The 21,186-nt window shown below is 58.8% G+C and overlaps 1 protein-coding gene across 6 annotated transcripts in view; it reads left to right on the top strand.

Annotated features, from left to right (window-relative positions):
- The first annotated feature begins 6,335 nt into the window (after positions 1 to 6,335).
- Positions 6,336 to 21,186, top strand: part of AHDC1 (AT-hook DNA binding motif containing 1) — a 64,958-nt gene continuing 50,107 nt past the window's right edge. For 5 of the 6 annotated variants that reach the window (XR_005719146.1, XM_040229720.1, XM_040229726.1 and 2 more), the window contains exons 1-2: positions 6,336 to 6,718; positions 6,962 to 7,059. The gene's annotated coding sequence lies outside the window, so the exon portion shown is untranslated. Of the gene's footprint in view, positions 7,060 to 21,186 lie in introns of all 6 variants that reach the window. The other variant, XM_040229721.1, reaches the window with a different exon arrangement.

Genomic DNA, 21,186 nt, shown 5'->3' with positions numbered 1-21,186 from the left:
ACGATGGCCCAGCAGGGCAGTGAGCCACCTGGAGTCCCCCAGGTCCCTGTGAGTCCTCAGCAGAGACCAGAGCTGCCTGAGCCTGGAATCCCTCTGTCTACTGGCTCCCCGTCCCTCCCTCTGATGCAGCCGAATGAATTCTCCCTTGCACCCCCTTTTCTGTGCATCCTTCTGTTCCCATCAGATAGAGCACAATGCAATTGATTAGGCCTCTGTTTTCTCAATTTCAATCACATCCTCACCCTGCCTCCCTGAGATTACAGGCGGGTCACCTTGATTGCGGTTTCCACCGTTCACAAAACTCTTCAGTCATTTACAAAACCATCTCTCGCCTCATTCACTCCCCCACCTGGCTCTTCTCCTCTGCGATGCATGATTTTACTGGCTTAAGACTCAGAGGGCAATTTTATTTCCAAGTTCATGGTGGGGGAGGAGGACACCTAATTGACTAATGCTGGATGTTTCACATGCACCATCTAATTCGAGCCTCACCATGAGGCAGCGCAGAAGTAGGACTATTCTCGTTTTACCAAAGTGGAAACAAAGACTCTGAAAGGCCACAACGCTTGGTCAAGGTCACTCAGCTGGATGATAGAGTCAGGATTTGAACCCAGATTTGTGTGACTTCAGAGTCTCGGGCATCCCTCTGTGTCTCATTCCCTTATTTGATGGAACAGCATGAGAAAGTGTGATACTAACCAAGAGTCAGGCCCAGGGAGGACATACTGCAGATTGGGGGTGGGGGTAGCCCCACATGTGCTGGACTGTTTTCATAAAAGAGCCGACTCATTTATTAATTTCATACACATCTACTGATGTCTCCTGTAGGCTGGTCCTGACCAGGAGGCAGAACAGTAAACAATTACAACACATAGGGGCAAGGTCAGTCTGGAGGCCAAGGGAGACTTCTTGGAGGAAGTGAAAGACAAGTCTGCCTGATGAAGCAGCCAGAGGGTGAGATCATCTCCCACTGAGGGAATAGCTTGTGCAAAGGTCCAGAGGTATTGTAGAGCAAGGTCAAGTCAGGCAAGTACAAATAATTATATATGGGCGGGTTGAGGCAAAGGATGAGGCATGGAAGAAGGAGGTTGGAAGACCAGAGACAAAAGATACTGGAGGGTCAGGAAACCAAGGGTTATGGTCCCTGAGCTGAGAAAAGTCAGAGAGAAAAAGTCTGGGTGGCCTAGGACATATTGGGATGAGTCTATTCTGGATTCCACTGCTCCGGTACTGAGCTGGGTGGACCCACTATCCACTCCAGGAGTTCTCTCCCAGGTACCATATCAAAGTCTCCCTCCCACTCCAGGAGATACACACCCCGACCCACCCCAGCCACCCCTGGATGGTCTTGCAGTGATGTCTGTACTCTCTCTAGTGGCCATTCTGGGCACTACATCCAACGCTGCAGGAAACTTTCTGGGATAGAAGAAACCTTCAGAACCATCCTGAGGATGGGAGAGATAGTCATTCAGTACAGTTCATGCTCTCAGAAAGCTCACAGTTTACTGGTGGTGAGCGTGAAGGGCACAGGCAAAGCAGATGCTGGAGATCAGGAGAGTGTCCTAACCCAGCTGGGAGGGGGACATCTTCTCAGAGGAGGTGTTACCAGAGACTTGAAAAAGGAATAAAAGTTTGCTTGATAAAAGCAAGAGATGGGCATCCAGACTTGATAGAATTAAGTAGCTCAGAGGCAGGAAATGGGACTGTGAAGAGAGTTAAAATTAAGTAGCTGTGATTGGAGTGAAAATTTTGAGGGGGATCTGTGGCTAAAAATGAAGATGGCGAGGTCGGCAGGGGTTGTCTGCTGTGTACTCAAGCTAGGATTCCAAACCTTGGGTCACAGGAAGTCGCTGAAGAGTTCTGAGCAGGGGAGTAAGAGAGTCATATTCACTTTCCAAAAGGAACCCACCGGTGACCCACACGGAGGAAGGCCAGGCAGGGAAGAGGCGGGAGAGGAACACCTTTCTTGGACACAAAGAATCACACCAGGTCACACTCATAGGACACAGAGCTCTGGGCAAGCCTGTGAACCAGACGTAGCAGCACAGATGACGACACCCACAGACTTGTCAGTGGGACCCCAGGCTGAGCACCCAGACAAACACACACATAACATATACGCAAACCTAGAACTCAGGACCTCAAACCAGAAGGAAGCCGAGGACACACTTTCACTCCCAGACACAGGCTGACAGTGAGAACCGAACACGCTGATGGACACAGGAATTTACCCGCATGCACTGTGTGGCTGTCAAGGGCTCTACCCTGACCCACCCCACCCCCACCCCCACCCCCGGTCCCTCACCACCTCCGGCAGGAACAAAGCTGACCTTTGCCCCCTGGCCTCTGGCCTCTCCTCCCACACCCCCTGCCCAGAGGGAGGAGCTGTTTGAAGTCTGGGCTGCAGCTGGGGTTTCCTGTTGCCCGGAGGAATGTGGGAGGACTTTCAGGGAGGGGCGAGTGCGGGGAGGCCAGCACAGGAGGAGGGATAATGGGGACCTGGGGGCCTTGATTCCCACTGTACCACAGTGAAGGAGAGCTTCCTGCCTCCATGGTCTCTGGGGCCCCAGCTCTGAGCTGTTCCCATCCAGAGGAGGGGAAAACCAAGGCTGTAATGGCTGCAGTCCAACGGGCCTCTTGTTCCCAGATCTGTAGCTCAGTGGCTCAGGACAGGCCCTCCACCTCTTTGGGCCTCAGTTTCTCCTTCTGGGGACTAGGTTGAATTCCTCTGAAACAATCCAGACCTTTCCTGGGGGTAGCTCCAAGAATGAGGCCAGCCCCAGAACTTCTGTAGTCAGGGAGGGCAGTGCCCATTCCTGCCCAAGTCTCACTTCACTCTGCCCTTTCCAGGAGCTCCAGGGATGTGGCTCCAGGCTGCTGTGACCTCTCAGTTACTGTTATTATTATTATTATATGGCTCAATAATCCCTCAGCATGCCTGTGCCAGTTTTTCAAACTGCTTTCATATCCATGTGTTCAGTAAATCTTCTCAACAGCCTTGTCTGTAATACAGAGAAGGGGTTACTCTTAGTTTTACACATGTGGAAATGGAGACTTGGAGAGTTAAGGACACGCAAGCAAAAGCAGAATCAGAACCAGGTCTGGAGAATTCCCTGGCTATCCAGTGGTTAGGACTCCACACTTCCAAGGCAGGGGGTCCAGGTTCAATCTTTGGGAAGGGAACCAAGATCCTGCAAACTGCTCAGCACAGCTGAAAAATAAAAAGAACCAGGTCTGCCTGCTTCCTATTCCACATGCCCTCCAAACCCTTAGGCCCCACAACTTTTAGCCCCTCTGGCCTCTCACTTCTATTTCCTAGGTCTAGCTACATAACACCTTCTGCTTACACTGAGACAAAAGCGGTTGCAGTGAGCTGAACCTAGAAAGGGAAGATTTAGGTTCTTCTCTCCTTCAAGTCTGCTCTCTCTGGGAGTTTACAGCTACCCTGCCCAGCCTGTGGCTACTCCAGATGCTGTTTTTAAAGACCGGGTAGCCCCCAGTCCATCCTAAAGGAAATCAGTCCTGGATATTCATTGAAAGGACTGATGCTGAAGCTGAAACTCCAATACTTTGGCCACCTGATGCAAAGAACTGACTCATTTGAAAAGACCCTGATGTTGGGAAAGATTGAAGGCAGGAGGAGAAGGGGATGACAGAGGATGAGATGGCTGGATGAGTATCACTGACTCAATAGACATGAGTTTGAGTAAACTCTGGAAGTAGGTGATGGACAGGGAAGCCTGGTGCGCTGCAGTCCTCGGGGTTGCATAGAGTCGGACACCACTGAGCGACTGAACTGAGACCCCTTCGGACTAGGCTGGTAAACAGATATAGCAGTTGGACACTAGGTGGCAGCAGCCACCCACAGGAAGACTTTGCTTGAGTTTGGGGAGGACCCCCCCCCCACCACACACACACAATACAATTTAAAGAGGCTCCAAGAGAAAGACCAGTCCCCAGATGACTGGGAAACCCTGTAGTGCTTGCTTTCCAGCAATGCCCAACACCTTGGGGGCTAAGAGCACTCAACCTCCCTGGGAAGGGGGCTGCTCAAGCAGCCTGAGGTGGGAGGGATGTGCATGGACAACCCTACCTAACCTCTATTCCCCTTTCACTTACAGAGCCATGGGCCCTACTAATCTTGGCCCCTGTACCTCATCACCTAATCTCTCTTCTCCTGTGTCTTTCCCAAACTCCTCTTCATCCCACTCCACCTGGGGCTCCCTATCTCCCAGAAGCCATCCTGAATTGCCCCTCAGTTCCTGCCTCAAACTCGATTCAGCTTAGATGGGGTCTTTATGCCCTGGGGCAGAGCCTAATAGGTAAGGATGTTGTGAGGGTGTAAAAGAAAGGGGAACCTGGGCCTTTCCTAGCCTCCCCAATGCTAAAGTCTCACCGGTGGGGGACCAGCTGGGGCAAGATGCCAAAGCCTCATCTATTTGTGTAACTTTAGGTCAGGCTGGGGAGCTGCAAAAAGCCCCTAACAACTTTAACCATTGCTTTCTTTCGTTAATATCTGATCTTACAATGGTTCCCATTCAATTGATAAATCTTTGAACCCAGGGCTTGCCTGTAAGGAGAAGCTGCTCCCAAATGGGGGCCTCTGCGGCTGGTCAGCAGCCCGATGATGCCAGATCAATAGATGGAACTATTTAGAGCCCTAGACCTCTTCCATGGCTGTGGTGCCCCCAGTCCCTCCAAAGGGCCAACGGAGTGTCCCCCAGACCCCCCCCCTTTTTTGTCTTAGAGGAGGAGCTTGCAGGTGGTGACAGGGAGCTGCCATTGGCAAAACGACACCACCTGCCTTTTGTCACACACTGGCCATCACCTCATATCACCCCGCAGGGCCAAAGGAAGAGTCCGAAACAGGTGGGCCAAGGACAAAGGCACTGCTGAGGGGACTTCAGACACAGGGCAAGACAGAAAAAGCCAGCAGACATTGGACAAAGGACTGTCAGACACATAGATGAAGTGGGACTAGCACCGGACCAGTCGGGGCCGGGGCTGGTAGACGCCAGGGACAGGACAGCCACCATGCATTATTCATCTCCGTGTCCCCTGTGAGCCCTGCACACCTCAGTTAACATTTGCCGAATTTAAGTGCCAAGGGAGGACACACAGACGCCGGGAGAGAAGGTCAGATGGAGAGCTGGCAAGTCGCAGCTCCCTGCTTGACCCAGAGGTTAAGCAGTGAGCTTTGGAATGGAACAGACCCTGGTAGGGGTCATGGGCCTCAGTGCCCTCATCTCTAAAATGGAAATGATAACAAAATCATTCTATCAGGTTTTTGCAGGACTCAAGAGCCCTGCGGTGTTCAGAAAGTGGCAGCAGCCAGCAGTTCCCCTTCTTGCACTGTCCAGAGACCTCTCCTTGGTAACCAGGCCCTGGCAGTGTACATTCCCATCTGTGGGGATAGGCCAGGCAGGGGGCCGGAGCTAGGGGCTGGATAACAGATGTGACCTGCAGAGGAGGTAGGTGAAAGTGCTGAGTCCAGCCCCCTGGGCCCAGCAGGAGCTCTGAACTGTTGAATCTGAATGCTGCTTCCTGACACCAGGAAGAAGCTCAGTCGAATTCAGGAAGGCAAGGTTGTGTGTGTGTGTGTGTGTGTCTGACAGAGAGAGAGATCTGTGGAGAATCCAGGACTTCATGCTCTTGTCTTCCTCGGACTTCTAGAAAAACTAGACTTTGTTTGGGGGTGTCTAAACCCAGAGTTCAGAACTTGAGATTGGGGGTCCCTGAGTGAGGAGGGGGAGGTCCGGGCGGGCTTTGAGTTTTCTGGAGCAGCCCTCTCTCCATCAACCCTTGCGCTTTACTCAATAGGTAACCTTCTCATGAAGGGAGAACGCCTCCAGATTCAGGGAGCCAGCCGTCTCCTCTTCCCGCTTCCTCTCTCATTTAATTGGGACGCCCCCAGAAAGTCTCAAGCCCTTTAGCGATTCCCCCATTCTACTCTTTCCATTCTCAGACCCCGCCCCTTCACTCCCACCCGCAACCTCCGCTCCGGCCAGAGACCCCCGCAGCGGGACGAGGAACGTGGGGAACGTTGGTGATCCTTAGGGAAGAACGTAATCCCCCTTTGGTAAAAGAGGACGCACGCCCTCTCCCTAAGGGCTCGGGCGCTGGGTGCCCCCCGCGGGCTCCCGGCCGCGCCGTCGGAGCTGCCGGCGCCGCCCCGCCCGCCCCGCGCGCGGAGCAGCCGAGGCGGGGACTACAAGTCCCGGCGAGCCGCGCGCGCGCTCCCCCCTGGGGTTCCGGATGGTGAGCGGCGAAGGTAAGGCGAGCTCGCAGAGGCAGCGGCGGCGGCGGCGGAGACGGAGAGAGGCAGGCAGGCAGGCAGGCAGGGCGAGGGCGAGAGACGGCGAGGGGAGGGAGCGAGCGAGGCAGACCAGACAGACAGACAGGCGGGCGGGCGGGCAACGCGAGCCACCCGCCAGGCTGCGCTCAGCCCCGCTCGCCGCGGAGAGAGCAGAAGGCAGGAGGAGGGAGGGGAGGAGGGGGAGGGAGGGAGAGAGGGAATCCAGCTACCACCACCCAAAGCCAGCGTCTGCTTTCTGTCCTCATTTCCTTTTCCCACCCAGCTCTGAGAGCAGAGAAAGGCAGAGGGAGCGAGAGATTGAGACAGTCAGAGGGACAGACAGACAGCCAGAAGAGAGCGGGAGGGAGGAGGGCGGAGGAGGAGGAGCAGGAGGAGGACTACGCGGGGCGCGTTCCCTCCCAGGTTTGCAATTGGGGGGGTGGGGGCGGGGGTGTCCAGGGCTGTGAGAGTGTGTGCGCGGTGGTGGTGGTGGGGGGAGCAAGGGGGCGCAGAGAGAGAGCGAAGGAGTGATCGAGGTGGGGGGCGCCGCGGGAGCTGGGGGGCCGGGTCCAGCGGAGTTAGCGGCGGAGAATGTGAGCCGAGGCGCGAGCCATGCTGTCAGCAACGGCGGGCGGCTCAGGGCTCCTCCACGACTCCTCTCCCCAGCTGCCGGGCGCCCGCGTCGCTGCCGCCGCCGGAAAACAGACGCCCCCCGAAGCCCCTCGCCTGGCTCGGACCCACGGAGCCGGCAGCCCAGCACTCCGGTGAGTGGCGCCTCCTCCCCAGCCCTAGACCCCCGCTGGGGACCGGCCGGCCGGGCTCTTTTGTGCAGCGCACCGGGGGGGCCCCGCGCCCCCTCCGCGCGCCCCGGTCCGGTCCGCCGGACCCCGTGGCTGCGGTGCCCGCGGTGCGATCGGTCTTTGTTTCCACCGGGGCCCGCGGCTCGGCTGGGCTCGGCTCGAAGCCTGGCAGGCAGCGCCGGGAAGGGGGAGGGGGAGGTGGACGAGAAGGGGGGGCGGGGAGGGGGGGTTCTCGGGTTTCCTGGCCGCCCCGCGGCTCCCCCGGCTCGGGGGCGAGGTGCGCGCCCAGCGCTGCCGCGCGCCCCCTCCTCCTTCCCCCTCCCTCCGTCTTTGGATTTAAAACTGCAATTTGCTCTCCAGCTTGCTGAGAATGTGGGGGGGGGGGAGGGGGTGAAGGGGGGGACCGTGGGAGCGGAGAACAAGGCTGGATTTTAGGAACGGCGCTGGGAAAGGGGGAGACTGCGGAGGGGAGGAGCCCCTCCCCTCCAACCCCCAAATCCCAAGGTTCCGCTTGTGCTCCGGGAGTTGAGGGGCGGGGACCTAATGACCCGGTGGGGGTGTGGGGCGGAGGAGGGATTTGGGGGCGGCCGGGGCCGGAGGGGTTGGGCCGCGTGCCCGGTTACCTGGCGAACAAAGTCGGCTCACTTTTGCATAAATAAATAAATAATCGCCCATCAATGCGTTTCCTCTGAGGCTCTGATTGAATCGGGGGGCCCCCTCTTCCCCAGGGCTTGGGGTGCTGAGTGACAGCTGTCAGCCCCCTGGGCCAGTCGCTGGGGGGTGAATCGCTGAATCCCTCCGCTTTCTGGCTCCGGGCGCATTCCCCTGCTGGGTCTTGGTCCCCGGGCAGAGCCAGAGGGGCAGGGGGCTGGCTCCGAGTCTAGGAAATAACCTTGTTTCCTGTTCTACAGGAAAAGGGACGGCAACCCAGAGAGTTTGGGGGCTGGGGATGAAGACTGATGGGAGCTGGAGGGGTTCCCCAGCAGCCTGACCCCCCAGCCTCCTGCCAGGCGCAGGGGCCGGCCGAGGGAGGAAGGATGTGGGCCTTGCTGGCCCGAGGCGGGAGCTGGGGCTGTCCCCGAGGCGGGCAGCGGGCACCGAGCGGGAGGAGGGAGACGGAGAGCAGCGGGGGCGGGAATTCTCTACCGCAGACCCTGGGGGCCGGGGCCAGATGTGGAGGGGTGGGGAGTCCCCCCTCCCTGCTAGCTTGGGGGCCCCGGGGGCTGGGCTGGGAGGGGCTGAGCCTAGTGCCCTGGGTTCTGCACCAAGTGCCTGACTGGCAGGGCCAGCTGAATTTGGGCCCAGGCGTCACCCTGGGAGGCAGGGCCAGCCTGCACCAGCCTGGTCCCTGAGCACAAGGAGGGACCCTTGGGGGGCCTATGCCTGTCTGGCTGGGCAGGCGTTTCCCGCCGGACCAGTTGGTGTCAGGCGGGACTTGGCCCCAGCTCCCTGGGCAGAGCTCAGGGTGTGAGGACAAGCTTTGCCTCTGGGTCAGGGTGGCCACATTTTGTCCGCTGCTGCTGTTGCTGCTGCCGCCGCCGCCGCCGCCGGCAGGGCGGGGGCATGTGCCCGGGCCTGGGCAGAGTCCTGCCAGGAGCATTTGGGGTGTTTCTATTGTTGGCTTGTTCCTGTTCCGTGTGGCCCGGTGTGTGTAGCTGTATGAGCTGGGGCTGTAAGTGAAAGATTACCAGTCAGTCCACACCCCCAACCCCCACCCCCCACCCCCACCCCCCCACCCCCACCCCACCCCCTGCCTGTTGGGGGCAGGCTGGGTTGTGGTGGTGAGCTGTGGGGGACCCCCCTAGGTGGCATGTGCCTGCAGCTTGCCATGTCTCTCCTTTGAACAGATGTATATTTATTTTTATAGTAATGGAAAATCAAACTGGATAGTAAGTTGAATTCTTTTTTTTTTCTCTTCTGCTGTGTCAATAGTTGGAATAACCCCCAGAGACGAATGAACTTCTTGCCCCAAAGCTCCTACCCTCCAGAGGTTGCAGAGATCAGTGAGGGCATGAGTTTTGGAGGGCCAGTGGGCACCAGTTCAAATTGGTGATTCTTGTCCCTCTCTGTCTGGGATTGGGGCAGGTGCCCAGGTGGGCAGGCATTGCCCCCTCCACAGGCATCCCCCCCCACCCCACTCCCCCTAGTCTGTCCTTTCGGCCACCTCCTTGGTCAGCGCCTAAGCTGTGCCCAAGCCCTCAGGGGACATTCTCCTGGTGGGCTCTCTCCCCCTTCCTGGGCTCCTGGCCCACGTGCTGATATTTATTTTCTGTAGTAAAATCCATTTTTAATGCCGTTACTTTTGAAATAATATAGAGAGAAACAAATGTGATGTGTTTAAGTTGCCCTCTGTGAGTTTTTAATGTGATCTATGGCTGAGGTAGTGATGGAAGGAGCTGTTGGGCTTGGAGGAATTTGGTGTCATAAAGAAAAAGAGCTTGCTGTTTATTATGTTTGCTGGGCTAGGGGGTCTGGAACAGGGTCGTGGGGGCCCCGAGCCCCAGCACCCCCAGGTGCCGTGATGGACAGCAGTGCTTCTCAGTTTGGAGGTGTGTGGTTTCCAAGACTCTTGCCTTGCTCTCCAGCCTTCGATGGGGCCTTTGGTTAGGGGGCTTGGGAGCTGGGGGATTTGTTCCCCCCTCCACATTCCACCTGGTTAGATTTTGGCTGGGAGGCTTCTGGAACCCCCTGCTGAGCTAAGTGGAGGTGTGTTGTAGAGAGGATGGATTTGGACTCTCAAGGAGATTAAGAGATGGGATCTTGACCTGCTTGGTGTGCCTGTGCTGGAGGCTTGAGGGGCAGGACCCTTTTTTGAGGAGGGGGTTGATGCTACGGATCGGCAGAGCCCCCAAGGGACATTGCTGGTTTTCAGGTCAACCTGGAGCACTGGCTGGAGCCACTGCCCCCTGTCGCTTCTGTTCCTCATTGGACAGGGGCTTCCTCCAGGCAGACCTGATCCCCTCCACTTCCCCTCTTCTCCACTCTGCCCCACCCCAGGTCAACTTCTTTTTTTTCTTTTGGTTTGTGGAATACAGAGCTCTGTGTCTCATGCCAGCCACCCAAGACCACAGGGTGCCCTGCCTTCTCCGTACCAGATGCCCAGGCGCTTCTGGTCTGATTCGTGAGGTCAAGCAGACTCGGTATTATGGGATGGAGCCTAGCTCAGTTGCTGGGTCCCCTGGGTCTCTTGGGACAGAGCCGGAGCCGGGGCAGCCAGGATGGGGTGGAGCTGGGAACTGAAGGAGGGGGGGAAGCAAGGGCAACATTGTTGCTAATGTCAGCAGATGGGCCCCCCAGGGAGAGAGCTGGGGTAGGGGGAGGTGGGGAGGAAAGAGACCCAGACAGTCATGCGAGGTGGAGAGAGGGAAAGATGATGATAGCCGGGAGCGCGGAGAGGGGGCGCAGAGAAAACAGTCAGGAAGAGCCAGGATCAAACCCCAGGAGACGGGGCGTCCAGGGTACCTAGAAGGCCCAGGCGTGTGCCACTCCCCACCTCAAAGCCCGAAATGAGCGGGCACTTGAGAGCCTCTCGCCCAAAATCAAATGCTGCTAGGATTGTTTGGAGGCGAGACAAGCAAATGTCTCAGGGAAGAGGGAGGAGGACAGACAGGTGGGAGGGGGAGAAGGGAGGACTCCCACAGGAGGGGGGAGAACGGGGAGACTGGGGGATTCCAAGGGTCACTAGACTGAGGCTGCTGCCCCACAGGGCAGGGTCTCCCCCACTGCTTTGCCCAGATGTCTGCGGCTGGAGCCTGGCTCTTTTTTGGATCTGGGGGCGGGGCCGGAGGCAGGTACAGCGCCCCACAGATTGTGGGCGCTCTGCACCAGGAGGCATTAGGATTTTAAAAGCGGGGAACATCAGGAACATTAGAGGCACCAGGGTCCCATGCAACTGCACCCCCCCCCCCGTTTGATGGGAGGAAACCCAGTCTAGAGAGCATCCCCCAGCCCCTGCTTGCCAGGGGTCAGAGGCAGCAGAGCCAGATCTGGGACCTAGGCTCTTTCCCTCCACCTCTCTGTAGTTAGAGAGTTGTAACAGCTGCAGGGGGGCCTCCTGGGTGCACGGGAGTGGGGGCCAGAGCCTGGGGAGAGGAGCAGGCAGGCACCCTTGTGGCCAGAGCCCCCCCAGGGGAGGGGGAGGCGCCGCTGCCTGCCGGGAGAGAGAGAGAGAGGGAGGGGAGAGAGGAGGGAAACAGTGAGTCAGGCTTCCAAGAGCTGAGGATGAGAGAGCCAGAGCTGGGAGGGAGAGGGCAGGGAGGGCTGCTCCGAAGCGAGGAGAGGGAGGGGGCCCAGCCAGGGGCAAGGAGAGCTCTGGAGGGAGGGAGCCAGCCCCTGGCCCCGGCCCAGCGGCAGGGCTGCCCTGCGGAGGGTGCAGCCAACATGGACTCTGCCCACGGCGGGTCAGGAAGGAGCCAGGTCCTGCCCCTGCAGGTCCCTCTCGGCATCTGTGGCCCCACCCCAGGGTCTCAGGAGCTCCTGACTGTGTCGTCCCCTTCCCTTCCTCAGTTTCCCCATCTAACATGAGATCGGGAGGGAGCTCTTCTCAGAGAGGGAGTAGGGGGAACAGAGCCTCCTGAGAGGGGTCTGAGGGCTACCTCCTGCAGCTTCTGGCTTCCTGCCTGGAGAGCCTGTTGGAGGCCGCTGCCAGTCGGGGTAGGGGGCAGGTCTCTGGGGTCGGGTTCCTATACAGCCGTCTTGAGTCGCTGGGCCACAGAGTGGGGGCATTGGGCTGTGAGTGCTGGTGGGGGGCAGTGTGTGTATATGTGGGTGTGAGGTGCTGGGCTGGCCGTGGTAGGTGGACTGCCTGGGGTCTCTCAGGATGGCCAGTGCCTCGACAGGGCAATGGTTTCTACGTGTCCAGAACCAACCTCCATTTGGGGAAGGGGGGGAGACATTTGAGTGATTTCCACCCACCCACCCCCAACTCTGCCTGCCATATCCCTGTGGGTCAGAGGCTCTAGGGCAGCGGGGAGGTGGGAATGGCCCCTGTGGAGCTGATGAGAACTGCATGTGCAGCCCCTCGTGTCGTTGTCTGGAGCTGGGACCAGGACTGGAGGGGTCCCCAGGGACTGCCTGGAAGGGAGGCAAGGCGGGGAGGAGCCCCCCTCCCACCCAGCTGACAGGAAGCTGTGGCTGCAGCCCCTCCTTTACCCAAGGCCTGGCATCCCCCAGCCCTTCCCTTCTGTATCCCCTAGTGTCTCTTGCATGGATGAGGGGGTGAGGAAGGTGGGCATAGAAGCTTCCTCTCCTCCAGGGCCTGGCTTTGGGGGGGAAACGGTGAAATGAGGGCAAAGTGAGGCCCCCTGCCTCCTGTTTACACACACACACACACACACACACACACACACACATACACAGACTCAGCTGCAAGAGGCCCTGCTTTCTCTCCTCTCTGCTCTGGGGTCCTTGGCTTGGGAGCCCAGGGGAGGGACTGCTTCTGCAGCTGGCTAGCCCCGAACTCCCAGCTCAGCCCAGCTGCTCCTGAAGCTTCCAGAAGCTGCAGCTCTGCACTCCCCTCCCCACCCTCTGAGCCAGGAGAGGCCTGTGCTGACCTGGGGGAGGGTGCCTTGGTGAGCGAGCGGGTACCCTCCGAAGGACTTGCACAGACAACCAGACAGATGGGTGGCGGAGCAGATGGACACAGACACCCACGCACAGGCAGGCAGAGAGAGACGGACAGATGGACCAGGACAGGGAGACGGACAGACAGAGGTGCTGGCAGAGAGAGGAGTCAGAAGCATGGAAGGGTCTGGGGAGAGAGAAACAGACAAGAGACTTGGAGACAGGGAGATCCAAGGAAGGAGACAAGGTGACTGAGATGGGAGAAGGAGAGATACGAGGAGAGAGTGAGAGGCAGGAAGAGATAAAGAGAGAGGGGGAAACCCAGACTGAGAGAAAGAGAGGCTGGAGGCTGCAAACCACAAACAAGGATTTGATGAGAATCTGGAAGGTGTTTTCTCCTGCTTCCCTCCCCAAACCCCCAGGCCAGCCAAGTCTCCATTCCTTCCACCCCCAGCTCAGTTTCCAGCTGCTAAAGAGGTCAGGAAGGGAGAGAGAGGAAGAAAGAAAGAAACACACACACACACACACACTCTCCAGATCCCAGAGACCCTCCCTGTTGATCTCTTTGTGGGGGCAGGGAGTCTCAGAGGGCACCTCTCCTGGCCCTGACCCCTATTCACAGATGTACATGCCTCTTGTCTCAGGAAATATTCCAGAATCCTCCCCACTCACTGGGTGTGTGTCTTTTCATATAAGTGCACCCCCCCGCCCCATACTCATACCTGTCCACACAGGCCTGGCCTCACACACACTCACAAACACACGTTTTGTGGCTCTCGCACTCCTCTTGAATCTCACAGACAGAACCCAGTGAACTTGTCCTTGGGCTTTTTACCCACATGGGCAGTGACACCCAGGACTCATCGTGGGTTCTCAGGACCTGTTCCTACCCTCATACACAGTCACACTCACACAACAGCGGCAGTCACTCCACAGCAGAGAGAGGACACTTTCTGGAGGGGAAGATCAGGGTTCCCAGGGAGCCATGGTGTTGTGGGGGCAGGGGAAGGGGTTTACCCCCCACTCTGACTTGGCTGAGTGGAGTGGAGGCCCTCTGAGCTGGTGGGAGCCCTCCTGGGAAGTGACAAGGCCTGTCCTGAACACTGATCAGCTGGCTGGTGTGAAAGAGCTGAGAGTTGGTGAGAGTGTGTGTGCATGCATGTGTGCACATGTGTAAGCCTGGGCACATACATGCAGGTGTAAGGGATGGCGAGTGTCTGTTACGGTGTGTATGAGAGACTGAATGCATGTGAGATGGGCTCTGGGTGTGACAGGGAGACCCGAGGTGTGTGGCGTGTGGGTGTGAGTGTGATCGCTGCTTGTCAGGTATGTGTGTGTGTAGGCATGTATATGTGACAGGTGTGTGTGGTCGTACCTGGCTTTGCAGCGTGGGGTGGGGTGTGATGGGCACGCGTATGCAAGGACTGGGACCCTGGGGTGCAGGTACACGTATGCCAGGGTGCACTGTTCTGCAGATGTGAAGGTCTGGGGGCCGTGTGTGCGGGAGTGTAGGCAGGGTGCATGTGTGAGGGGTAGCTGCCTGTGTGAACCTGTGAGTGTGGAGCCTGGCTTGGAGGGAGGGCTGTTTTCCAAGGCAAGGCTGCCTCCATGAACACATGCGAAGAAGGGGCTCCAAGGCGCACAGTCAGGCGCTGACCCACACAGACGCCCAAGGACAGACAGACCCTCCCCTGCTCTCCCTCCTGGCGTCGGTGGTTTTCAGAGGAGCCTCCATGAAGGCTGTTTTCTCTGCAGAACCCCAGCCCCCAGCCTGTGTCTCTTCAAACACAGTGATGCCCTCCAGGCAGCTTTGTGGAGGCTCCTGCCTCGACCATCTGAAGGCAGATGGGTGGGCTGGGATCTGCTGCTGCCTTCCCCCCACCCCGGGGAGCGAGGAGGCGGCTCTGCTCCTCCGGCCTGGCCGGGCACAGGCTGAGACAGATGGACAGCTGGTCTCAACACCCCCACACGGGGGTCTGAGGGCGGGCAGGCACCCCCCTGCCCCAGCAGAGGAGTTCCAGCAGTAGGCAGCCCCCAGGTGGGTCCCTGAGCAAAGGCCAGGACTCTGCCCTTCACCTCCTCAGAGGGGTATCCCACCTCACCCTGCAGCACCCCCACCTGTTGGGGCAGCCGGATGGGACCCAACTGCAGCCCCCTCATACCTCCTGAGTATACAGCTACTTCCCCACTCACAGCGGCAACACCCCCAAACACACAGCCCCAGCTTCTCCACAAACACACAACCTCTCCACATTCCAACACCTTCCTCATATCTGCTGCTCTGTGCACTCTCAGCCTCAACACACCACCACCACACGCCTACCCCCCCACACACATAGTCACAGCTCTAGTACTGAAAACCCAGATTTTTTATGAACCCCAATATATCCCCAAACACCCCAACACACACACACATGGCTTCTACCACATCCTGAAACATATCAACTCCCCTCTCTAACCCCAGCACCTCCCCAGATAAACCCAGGGCCCTACTCCAGCCCTAATACCTCCCGCACACCCAGACTCTCAGAGCCCCAACACCTAACAAGATAACCACGGACTCTTCCTACAGCCCTGATATTTCCCCCAGCTGGAGCCCAGCATGTCCATAGACACCCCAGGATGCCTCCCTACACCTTTCCAAACTCACAGCTCCCACCCCTCACACAGACACAGACATGGACACTGCCTCACGCAGGCTGCCGCAACAACCACTCAAACAGCAACGCCTCCTGTGGCCATGCCATTCACCCCAGACACACAAATATGGCTTCAGTTCTACTGTATCTTTAAACAGGCAGTGTCCCCCCAGCTTCTCATACCTTCCTGGGCATGCATGTGCAACACACACACCCCAGATCCACAGCATCTCAAACAAGCGGTCCTCTGTACATCCCCACAAGCTCCAGCTCCAGCACCTCGCTCTGCCATCCAAGGGTCCAGGGACAGCCTCCAGCTCTCTCCAAACACCAGTCCCGTACTCGTACACACACACACACACACACACACACCCAGCTCCATCACAGCCCTGCACCCATTCACCCCTCAGAGCATCTCTGCCCTGCACCCCCTGCACCCCCACCTCAGCCTGCAGGCCTTACTCCCACTGACGCACATTCCAGCACGGCTTCCCTTGTTCTTCCCAACTCCCCCTCACCCCCCACCACCCCCTGCCCACCAAACCCCCTCTGTATAGCCTCAGCCTTGCGCGCGCGCGCACACACACACACACACACACACACACACACTGGCCCACTCTTCTGTGCTGTCTCTCTTTCTCTGCTGCCCGGTCCTCCCCCACGTCTCAGTGCCTCCTCTGCCTGGGGAGGCATCTCCACCCCGCCTCATTGCCCCGGGCCTTTCATTCCTGGACAGTGAGGCTGTACATCTGGTTCAAAGCTGCCCCACCCAAGACCCTGTGCTCTGGGCACCCTGGCCTGGGCTTTGGGGGTTTGAGGCCTCTTTGGGGGCTCTTGGCACCTGGTCATCCTGGTCTCTCAGCCAAGAACTGGGAGTACCCAGCCCTGCCCTGACTCTGGCATGTATGGTGGGGGGGGCGGGGTCGGAGCGCAGGGCTGGGCAAGGGGATTTACCCCCAGCCTGCACTTTGTCAGGTGCTTGCCAAGTCCCCCTCCTCCCTGGCTCACCTGAAGGGGGACATCAGGCCTGGGACTTCAGGGGAAAAGATGGGGAAGGTGCTGGCTTAACCTGATACCCCCTCCCCAAACACTGCCCCCCCAACCAGATCCGGGCTTGGGGCTTGGTCTCCCTGGGAGTCAGTTCCGACAGTGAAGGTTACTTTACTAGATGCATGATTTTAAACGGAATCTCCACCATCTGTTCCACCCCCTAATTACAGATGCACAGAATCCGCCTCAGAGGGCAGCGTGAGGGAAGTGATTTAGAGGCTGAGCTGCTTCTGCCTGCATTAGGGCTGAGGAGATTGGGGTGGGGGGGTTCTGGGTATTGCTCACAGCCCCCCAACCCCACCTCTTCCCCAGGGGCCCCTTGTGCCTCTGCTCTTGCTGGGGGAAGGCTCCTAGCAAGGTGCTCTGACCCCGTAGACCTGAAAGACGAAGCAACTGCAGTGCCGAGGGAGGGGACCCTGAGACATCGCCCGCGTCCCAGGCCCCAAGTCTTGGGATGCAGGCTCCATTAGAGCCTTAAAAAATTCAGTGGATCGATCTCCTGCCTGCCTCTTAAGCTCTGAGGAGACACAGGCACTGGCCTGGCCCAGCTGTCTGCCCACCCCAGGGGTAGCAAGGAATTGGTGAGGTAGGGAGGGGGCGGTTAGAACCGAGGTGGGGACATTGGGGTTTTTGGCAGCAGAGGACGAGAGCAGGCACGTCAAAACCCACCAGGTGTGTTTACGCATATGTTCCTGCCTTGGCGCCACTGGCAGGCCCGACCCCAGCTTGAGCCGCGCCCTATGGGGCTGGAGGGGCACCAGGGGCCAGAGGGGATGGGCCAGGGCCTGGGTCTCAGAGGCTCCTAGGGGACACCGGGCTACACCCCGAGGATGGGTCCAGGGACCTGGGCCTCCAGCAGGCTCGGCGGTAGCAGCTGCGGGCACACTGCAGTAGGAGCTGGAGCCTTCACCGTGGGGAGAAAGGGAGCAAGGCCGGGCTGGAGGAATTTTAAAGATTGCTGCAGGCAGGAGGGTCTCAGGAACCCTGTGGAGCAGGCAGTCATGCAGAAGTAATCCTCTCGCCGCCTGCCCGGAGGAGAGGAGGAGGGCAGGGAGGGAAAGAACGGGCGGATGCCCCCTTCCCACCTCACCCCCTGCCCCGGCCAGCGGTGGAGGGAGCCTGGGACCCCAGGGCGCCCCTCTCCTGGGGGAGGTACCACCCTTCCCTTCCGCTGCGGCCTGTGCCCCCTGGAGGGGCAGCACTGCAGCTGTTACTGGGCCTGGAGCGCTGGGTTTTATAAATAAAGCAGCTTGGAGGTGGGGGCCAACTCAGCACCCCCCGGTCACCTTGGGTCACCCCCTGGGGGCATCGGCTCCAGCTGGCGGTCCTCTCCCTTGCAGCTTGCTCCTCTTCTTTGGCTGTGTGAGCTTGGGCCAGAGGTCTAGTCTCTCTGGACTGGACCAGGGGCAAAGGCATGTGAAAGAACCTAGAATCCCCTGTCCTCTTGTACCCCACCCACCTCCACCCCAGGCTTCACAGGTTGACTGGCCACTGGCTCAGCACATCCAGGCTGGGAAGGAGTGACTGACCGAACAGGAACCTCCCCTGTCCCCAGCCCCTCCATTTTGCAGATGGAGTAACCGAGTCCAGGGAGGGCAGGATGGCCAAGGCCAGCCAGCTGATGAGCATCTTTTACCTGCCCCCTTCTACTGTCACTCAAGACTCTTCTCAGCCTCAGCTCAGCTAAGAGCAGGGCCTGGGGGGGGTTGTGTGGGGTGGGGGATGTTTGGGAAAGTGGTTGCGGCTGAGAGGTTGCCATGGCGATGCTGCAGGATGCCGAGCTGAAGTGGGGGTCCTACAGGGTCTCTGGGGCCCCCAGCTCCACACCCCTGTGGTCTTCTCCTCCCCATCTCCTGTCCCCCCACCCAGATGCCTGTCAGGCAGCTCCAGTGACAGGCGGGGTGGGTGACAGGTGGTGCAGGTGATGGGCTGGGTGGGTGACGAGCTGGGTGGGTGACAGGTGGTGCGGGTGCGAGGCAGGCAGGTGACAAGCTGGGTGGTGACGGGCCCTGCTGATGACAGGCAGGGGGTGTGGTTGGCGGGGATGCTGCCTCCTGGCTGGTGGCCTGTTGCAGCCCCCCACCCGCACGCGTGTGCACATGCACAGACTCTGGGCTCAGAGCTTGGGGCTAAGATACTAATGAGGCTTATTACGTGTGGAGGGGCAGGTGCCCAGGCTCACTAATGAGAGGCCTTTAACGAATAGGGGAGACAGCTGTGGGGGCTTCGAGGAATTTGGCTGGCCCTCCTGGGCTGGAGGATGAGCCAGGTCGGGACCCATCCTTCTCTTCCCCACTGGCCACTTGACTTTGCGTTAATACTACCCACAGTCAGGATAGCTACCATTGTCGAAGCGTTTGCTACACTGGCCGAGCCCATTACATGCATCTTTTCTCATTTCAACTCAACAGCCCATAGGAGGGAGGCACTATTGCCCATTTTACAGATGAGGAATCTGAGGCTGAGAAGGCAAGGGACTTCACACAGCAAGTGTCTGCTGCAGCTGGCATTTTAATCTAGGTCTTTCTGACCCCGGAGCACATGCTCTTAACCATCCCACCAGTAAAACTCAGGTCTTGGTGCAGACCCCAAGCCTCTCTCAGGGCCTCAGTTTCACTCTTCTGGAAAACGTGGTTGAGTGGGGGGAATCACCAGGCTCTTCAGCTCTGAGTTGGGTGCCTTCAGGGACTCCTCCAGGTAACCACGAGGCCTCACCCCATCTGGCCCAGATTCTCGGTGACAGCCCTGGACTAGAGAGAGGTCAGGTCTTAGCACTGAGGAGCGGAGCTAAAGGGGGGACACCTGGGATCTGAACCACTTCCTGCGTCATGTGGTGGGGAGGCTGAGGTCTGGAGAGGACCAGCAACTGCCCAAGGCCACACACCCTGTGAACTATAGGGCCCCCCGCTGGATCCCAGGTCTCCTGGCCTGTTGGAAGGGCAGGGCTGGGTGTGGTGCCAGGGCTGGGAGGTCACCTCCTCCTGGGCCCCACCCTCCTGCCTAACTTCTTCCCTGGAAGTTGTGAGCCCTTACCTCCTGGGAGGGTGCAGGGGGCTGTTGGCTGCTTCTTTAGGGCCTTGCCCCATCCCCATCAATCTTGCCCCTGCATGTCAGTTGAGCCCCCTCCTTTTGGGACCTGTTGGGGTGGAAACTCCCTGGCAACAGCTGATGGATGGGTTAGGGCCTTGACATTGGCCTGGGGCCATAGCATGACCCTGGAGGGACCAGGCTAGGGCTGGGGGGCTTGGAGGGGAATTTAAGGGAGAAGAATTAGGTTCATAAATCTTGGAGCGTCTCAGTTCTCTTCTCCTCGACCTTAATCTCTTACCAAACCTGCTCTCCGGCTGCTCGTCCAAGGCTGGGGGTTGAGGGAGTCCACCTGGCTCATTCATTCCCTTCTGCCTCCAACAGATGCTTCCCCCATCCTGCAAATGCATCCTCTATGGGGAAGAATGAGCTGCCACCACTGTTGTTGGGCAGAATTAAGAACTTGTGTGTCTTAGACTCCTGGATGTGGCCTCTGCTTCATGATGACAGGCAGGTCAGAAGGCTCCACTGCCTCAGTTTCCCAAGCCTTGGGTCTGAAACCTTCGCCTAGTGCTTGACTGCTCAGTCAGGAAGGGATGCTAAGATCAAGCAGGACGTCACAGCTGCGGGACACATAGCCCTGGCCTTGGGAGCCCTCAGACCCCAGAGGTGAGGTCTTCAACCCAGGCTGGCCGTGTGCAGAGGCTCAGGCAGGGAGTGGATGGTGCTGGGTGGCTGGTCTGCAAAGGCCCTCTGAAGCAAAGGCTACAGCTGAGGAGATGCCAGGAGAAGGGTGGTGCTGTGCCTGGGGGGCCGGGGAGCCGTTGCTGATGCTGGGGTTGGAGCCTGGAAGGGTCTGGCTTTCCCATAGGTCTGGACAGCTATAGCCTCAAGTTCTGGGGCCCTCCTAGCTCCCCAGGGAACCCGCTGCTGCCTGGCCCTAGGGACCCAGGCGTCCTGGCGGGTGAGGGCGGGTCTCCAGCAGGCGCCCTGCCAAGCCCCGCAGCCTGCTCACCAGGAATCTTGTTGCTGAGAGATGGAAAATCCCGGCTGGGCCTGCAGCTCATCCCTCCCGTCTGGGAGGAGGAGGGGCCCAGAGATTCCTTCCTGCACCACCACCACCCCCCCCACCCCACCCCACCCCCGCTCCCATCTGGGGCAGGGCCCTCCTCAGCAGTGGGTGGGGCTGGGGGCCCCCAGGACAGGCCTCTAAGGCTCCATCACATGTCCTGGAGCCTAGCCCAACCCGCAGTGGGCACCAGGGCACTCTGGAGGCAGAATGGGCCTGGCGTGGCAGAGGAGAGGTGGGGGTGGGGTTCTGAGGCCACAAGGGGGTCTGGACGTGGGCCTAAGCCTAGCCCTGGCCCCACGGGCTCCCCCAGGGCGGAGGGTGAAGAGTTGGTTCTCTCCTTGGACAGGAAGACGAATGATCCCATTATGGGAGCGTGATTTTATTCCACGTGTCACGGAGTCTGAGATTAACTTGCTCACCAGTCTGTGACAAACCCCTCACACCCTCACATCCACCACACGCATCCACACACACAGGCACACACACAGATCCTTGGTCTCACAAACACACATCCCACAGGCACACAGGAGCATTTCCACACTACCACGCGTGGCGAGAGTCTCACGAACGGAAACACAAGCACACACTCACACGGGGGTACCCCGCGGTCTAGACCCACAGCCTCAAAAGCACAACAGTTCTCTCACTCACACCAAGGCCATCAGAGACACAAACAGGCGGTCCAGGGCATGCTGGCAGCCCTCCTGAGACATGCACAGCTCAAGGACACACAGCGCTCCA

The sequence above is a fragment of the Oryx dammah genome, unplaced genomic scaffold, assembly GCF_014754425.2.
Source record: "Oryx dammah isolate SB20612 unplaced genomic scaffold, SCBI_Odam_1.1 HiC_scaffold_27, whole genome shotgun sequence".
Taxonomy (NCBI): Eukaryota; Metazoa; Chordata; class Mammalia; order Artiodactyla; family Bovidae; genus Oryx; species Oryx dammah.
The sequence above is the reverse complement of the archived record's forward strand: the minus strand, read 5'-3'. Positions and strand labels throughout refer to the sequence as shown.